This window comes from Nicotiana tabacum, chromosome 10 (genome assembly GCF_000715075.1).
Source record: "Nicotiana tabacum cultivar K326 chromosome 10, ASM71507v2, whole genome shotgun sequence".
Lineage (NCBI taxonomy): Eukaryota > Viridiplantae > Streptophyta > Magnoliopsida > Solanales > Solanaceae > Nicotiana > Nicotiana tabacum.
The window spans coordinates 161,980,760-161,987,403 of NC_134089.1; the positions used below are offsets into that span (position 1 = coordinate 161,980,760).

General features: G+C 38.5%; 1 long non-coding RNA gene across 1 annotated transcript; it reads left to right on the forward strand.

Annotated features, from left to right (window-relative positions):
• Positions 1-4,080: 4,080 nt before the first annotated feature.
• On the forward strand, positions 4,081-5,917 carry LOC107799412 (uncharacterized). The gene is made up of 2 exons (XR_001651114.2): positions 4,081-4,481; positions 5,636-5,917. It is a non-coding gene; the product is annotated as an uncharacterized LOC107799412 (long non-coding RNA).
• The last annotated feature ends 727 nt before the right edge of the window (positions 5,918-6,644 follow it).

The window sequence follows — 6,644 nt, forward strand, 5'->3', positions numbered from 1 at the left end:
CCAGCAAAGTATACTAGTCCAACATAATATGCTGGAAATTCATACACAGGTGCACCGAACTCCAGTATATTATGCTGGACTGGTCTCTCTTGTAGCAAAATAGTGGCTATTTTCATTGACTTGGTAAACGCTGGCTATTTTTGAATGACCAGTCCGAAAACTGGCCAGATCGTGCTATTTTAACAAAAATTTCTGCTTTTTACACGAAGACGTGGGTTCTGGAAGCTGTATTTTATTTTGTCACTATATACTTTCCAGATAACAAAACAAGAAAATAATGTAAAAGAATCAAAGATTATTTGGAATAATTTGTCTTTGTTTAAATTGTGTTTGTTTGTACTTGCCATGTTTTGAAGATTGGAATGACGAAGGCATTTTGTTCTGTTATCTAAACATTTTATCCCTTGTTACCCCGTTGAGCCTTATTTATTTTCCTTCATACCCCTCTTTCGGAATCAATGGCAAAATTCAGAAATGCGAGAAGAGAGAAAAGAGAAAGAAAACACTAAAAAGAAAGGAAAAAAAGAAGAAGAAAAACAACAGAATAAGAAAGGAAAAGAAAGAGAAAGAAAATTATCACAACAAAGCAATTTCTATGACATGAACTACGTTCAACCTGATTCCTTTTAAGGATACGTAAGCAGCCTCACGGTTCGATCCCATCAAAATAAAATCCCAAAAGTCCCCAAGCAAAGAAACTGGGGAAGAAGTAGTGGTTGTTGCAAGAAATCTGATTCCAAAAGTTGTAATTTTGAACCCATTTGAATTGTTTTGAGCCTTTGATACCCTTTATTTCTAACCCTATCAAAAAGCTCACATTACGGTCTAAAGATAGACCTTCCGATCAGTCTTCGAGAAATGTCAAGTCAAGTAAGGAGAGGTAATTCACATCAGGGGAAACACTCTGGTTCAAGCAGAAAAATGTTAAAAATGAGAGAGTCTTCTTGGTGAAACCTTGACGGGCATTATAAGGCGACGGGAGTTGAGAAAAATCAAAATTAGAGAGTCTTATTGCTGAAAACCCTCACGGGCACCGTAAGGAGAAAGTGAGTTGAGAGATGAACAAATGAGAGGCTTGTTGGTAAAAACCCTTTGGGGCACCGCAGGCCGAACAAGGACAAGGTTTTGGTGAAGAAATTGGGTTTTGAAGATCTCGGGGCACAAAGTACGATAATTGAAAGTTGATTGGTTGGACAGATTGGGCCGATTAATCCAAAATGCATGTCATGATCATTGGTGCCAGCTTCTCCACTCAGATAAGTCTCTTTCCCTTTTCCTCTTCAGATAGTCTTCCAGCTTTGGATTTTTCTTATCCTTAACTCTGAAAGTCATTGCACTTCATTTCCTTTGAGTTTATTTCTCTAAGGCGTTTCCAATGTCAGTTCTGTCTAAGAAAATAAGAAGGGATTTCAAAGCTTAGTACCAACTTTCGAGGTTGCACAAGGCACAGGGCGGTCAAGGCATTGCTCGAGATAGTATGATGTGAAATAGGATATAAAAGGTCAGTAGAAGTTCCATCGATGAAATGGTTGAGTGATTTCGTGGGAAATGCAGAGGTTCAAACAGATGGGTCAGAGATGTAACACAATGGTTTAGGTATAGAACACTCGGGTCATCCAAGGTCGTGGGGGTTGGAAGTCCGTCGGAAAGTCAAAGGGGTTCTTGGCCAGCTTGAGGAAGTCAGTCAAAATAAAGCACAACAGCGGGAGGGCCACTTTCAGCAAGAATGCCACAAACTAACCACCACATTTTAAACTGACAAGATTTTTCTCTGATTTGAAATAGGGGCAGAAAGTTTCGTTTGTTCAGGGAAATCCTCCATAGGGGAAAAGCGAGCACCAGACAGGTTTGGCCGTAAATTTTCAGGACCCTCCTGGAAAATGGGACCTAGTTTAAAATTCCAAACAATCATGAGTAGCAAAATCTAGCATAAATGTACCCCAAAGGAATATAAGTTAGCTTCACAGTTTGCATGTTTGAGATAGGATCCAATTAGGAGTTGTCAGGACCCTCCTGAATAATGGGACCTAGCTTTAAGATTTCCATTAGAGAACAAGAGTTAGAATAAGTCTTGTTGTAGGGTAGTATAATTCAGTTGTAAAAGTTGTCACTCTTAAGATAAGACTTGATTTTTGATTTTCAGGACCCTCCTGGATAATGGGGTGTAGTTTTAAGACCCTCTTAGATAACAAGATTTAGCGGAAATCACACCTTTGGAAGATATAATGTAGATTTAAAACAGTTGTTTAATTAAGAGTTGCCAGGACCCTCCTGGATAATGGGATTTAGCTTTCAAATTCATAGAGATATTTGGTGACATGATTCAATTAACACTCATAGATACGCCCAGCACCAAACTGAGGCAGGAAAATTTCTTTTGTTTTGTTTGTTTTGTTGTAATCAGGTTCAAAGGCAGCAGTTTCAGATGAACAGTTCAAGTTCAGCAATCAGGCGCCCACCTGGAGAGCACGGGAATATAGTTCAAGTTCAGCAATCAGGCGTCCACCTGGAGAGCATGGGAATACAATTCAAGTTCAGCAATCAGGCACCCACCTAGAGAGCACGGGAATACAGTTCAAGTTCAACAATCAGGCGCCCACCTGGAGAGCACGGGAATACAGTTCAAGTTTTGGCAATCAGGCGCCCACTTGGAGAGGATGGGAATACAGTTCAAGTTCAGCAATCAGGCGCCCACCTGGAGAGTACGGGAATATAGTTCAATGTTTTGGTAGTCAGGCGCCCACCTGGAGAGCACGGGAATACAGTTCAAGTTTTGGCAATCAGGCGCCCACCTAGAGAGCACCGGAATACAGTACAAGTTCAGCAATCAGGCGCCCACTGGAGAGCACGGGAATACAGTTCAAGTTCAGCAATCAAACGCCCATCTAGAGAGCACGTGAATACAATTCAAGCTTGGCAATCAGGCGTCCACCTGAAGAAAAGGGAAAGCATCTCAAATTAAAGGAACTCCACTTGGAAAATACAAGATAACAAGGCAACAGGAACTGCAAGATCAAGTTTGAAGATATAGATAGGATTCTTGTAATTCATAGATCATAGTTTAGCCTAGCTCCTTTTATTTTGTCATGGTGTAATAAGGAGGTCAGTAAGCAGTAGTAGTAGCAGCAACAACAACAGTGAAACCACAGCTTCATGGTAGTCCCAGCTACTGAAACTTCCCGAACTACACTGACCTAATTCCTTTATAGCCAAGGATATCTAGACAACCTCAGAAGTAGGGTGCGGTCAAATCTTTCGAAAAATGCTTCCCACGGAGTATTCACACAGACAAAAATCGCTCGTATCCGCTCACTTTATCTTTGCACGAAAACTCTTTGTGTTTTCGAGCAAAGAGGGGCAGCTGTGAGCACGTGATTTTTGCCCTATATGAATTACTCCCACAAATTCAAAACAAAATAATTTTTCCTATTATTTGCAATTTTGTAGATTTTTGTCGCATTTTTCGTTAATTGTTTGCATTTGTCTGCGCATTTTAACTTTGTCTAATTAATGAAAAATACAAAATAGGTTGCATTTGCATTTAGGATTTAAGCCTACATTTTAGGATTAATTAACAAATTAGTTGTTCTATAAAAATGAAAAAATCACAAAAAATAGTTTGTTTTGCACTTTTTAATTTTAGTTTTGAATTTTGGTAGTTTTCCCTTCAATTTGGATTTTAATTTATTGTGGTAATTATTAGTTAGATTTAATTAATTCAATATGGTAGGGTTAATTTGATTTAGGAATTAGTTTAGGTTTTATCTTAATTTTTAATTTAAAAAGAAATAAAAAAGGAGTTGAAAAATAAAAGGAATTAATTTGAAAAAGAGGAAAAGAATGAAAAATCAGATTTGGGCCAAAATTCGAAATTTCCTAGCCCAAAACCAATTTCCCCTCACGGATACCCGCTTAACCCAGGCCCAAAACCCGCTATTTTACCCGGTCCAAGGAGTCAGTCAACCAGGCCTTCGAAACGACGCAGTACGGGATTGGAACTACGTCGTTTCGAGTTCAGTGTAGCCTCAACAAATCCGAGCCCTTCATCTTGTTTCATCTAACAATCCAAAATACATCTCTATTCTCACTTAAGAGTGTCTGAAATACTTCAGATACAGCCCAGTTCAAAACTCCTCCCTGTCTCTCACCTTCCTCAACAAACCCTAGCGCCGCCCTCAATCTCTTCGCCATTTCCGGCCGGCGGCGGAGCTCAAATACCACCAAAATCAAGCCATGCAACCATCACCCTTCCCTCAGCCCCAATCCACCACCATTTTTCCCCAAATCCTCACCAAATCAGGTCAGATTCAAATCTAAAAACGAAGAGAAGAAATCTGGCAAGCTGTCAAGTTTTCTACGAACGATGCGGCTTGAAACTAGTATTGTTTGTCTGTTCTCAAAGAGAACATGTGGGTAATACCAGTTTCGGGTCAAGTCGAAGTCGCCTGAGGTTGCCAAGTTTTGTCCGTGCGGTTACCTAGGTACTTTTGTTTTACCATTTCGTCTTCGTCTTCTGTTTGTTCGTATACTCATATCCTTCTGCTTCTTCTCTTTTCTGTCCGTTTTCTTTCTTTAGTTTGATTTCTGGGGTTAAACTTGTTGAAATATTAAAACACTGAACATAGGTTTCTTTGTTTATGTGGTGGTCGTACTTATTCCGTAAGCCTTCCAATCTTCTTGTAGAAATTCTCATGAATTCTGTTTTAGCTTGTGCATATTGCCCGTTTAAGTTCTGGTTTGTTTTTCCAGTCGTATAATTGGTTCTTGTTAATTCAAATATATAGTTTAATTGTAGCTCATTATTTTAGTTTAAAAGGAAATCAGTCATTTGAGTTTAGTTTTTAGTTATGGAAAAAACATTCAAGCAGTTATTCTCTTCTATTTCTCTTTAAATTTCCAAACGAACTTCTGATATTGTTTGGGCCTTGAGGCCATTCTCGACTCCTTCGAAGGGCCTATTAAGTGTTGGGTCAAACTTGACCCATAACCCATTTGAGTTCCTGGGGGGGGGGGGGTAATTAACAGAGTTTCAAGGGTCAAATTATGAAATCTAGGTGAGGAAATATGTAGTAACTGAATAGGAAGCTTCCAGGAAAGGGGGGTTGGGACTATTTTGAAATTCTGAATTTTACATTAGGGGTATGTGAGCTAAAATCAAAATTGTAAAAGGGGCAAAATGCAAAGACTGATATCTTTAAGCTGCCCTAATGCCTTGCCTATAAAGGCACCAAGACTTGCTATTCAAGTCAGATTTTGAAGAGATAAGAATCGTAAAAACTGAAAGGGCTGCCTCTTCTTTAAAATTTGGGAAGCAACCTTGAATTCCGGATCTCTGAAAGCTCATGGTTTGCATTCTGGGTTAAAATGGATTGAGTTTTGGGTATTGTAGAGTTTGATTTGGGTTTTGCTGTGGTATTCACTGCTCCATTGCTGGGTTTAGAGCTGGTTTCTATTTTTTTTAGTTCCCTTTTAGTGAGATTTTTTATAAAAAAAAGCTGTCAAAGTGGTAGTGATTCTGGGTTGAATCTAGTTCAAAAGCTAAATTGTTGTTGTGTGGCTATTTCCGTTACTGGCTATTGCTGTTGTTTCTCCTTGAATTCCAACTCATTTTTCATTTGTGAATTGTTATAATCAGGTACGCCTTGGATCTCTTGTCATGTGAAGTGAAAGTGTGAATCCCTGTAATTCAAGTTGAAGAAAATGATCGACACTAATGTTCTGCTGCTTGTTCAATTTGAATTTGATTTTTTGGTTCATCTTAGTATAGCTCTTTTGTGCATTTCATTTTATTTTAAGGTTTAGACTTGGATTTATTGGGATGTATCCGATTTGAGATTGTTTTAGACTCTATAATGTGTAATAATTATGGACTGTGATTGGTAATTCAGCTGGCTGAAACTGTTTGGTTTTTTTGTGATTTCATAAGGTCAAATTCATGTCAACTCCGATCATAAGCTTACTGAATTTGGTTTAAGTCATTTTCCAGTAATTTTGCTCAAATTTACATCTGTATGGTTTGAAACATAGTTCAATGTTTTCATAGCTTATCACTGGTTCTTCTTTTGTGTGTGTTCTGAGCCATTCAAATTTCTGAAAGGGGATTTTCAAGAGAATTAAGCCTGATTTCAGATTTGACAATTCGCAGGCCCAAGTCAGTTCGTTTTTATTGGTTTCTTTCTTCTTCCTTAAGAATTTTAAGTTAGTATGATCCAGTTAAACGGGTTGGCTTGAATCAGATATTACATGAGTTTATGGTCACTAAGTTTTGATATTAGATGATGGGTAATTTGTGCAACCTGAAATTATAGTTGCCATAGAATGCATGCACTGATTTCTGAACGTATTTTACATTTGACAGAGGGTTGTTAGCACTTGTTCAACTCCAGAATTTTCTTGAATGATAATCGGCTTCAAGTATACTTGTTGAACCACGTTTTGGGCTATCACCAGCGGCTCAATCGCAATTACGTGCCCCCTTTCACAATCAGGCTTCATTTGGAGCCCAGTTGTTTTGCACGTTGAGCCCGCTGTAATAGGCATCAAGACGTGAGATTTGGACCAACCTAGCCACTCCATAATATAATAGGGTTGGTCTGTTACTAGTTTAATGTTTTATTAAATTATTAGCTTAAGTTTGACATAAC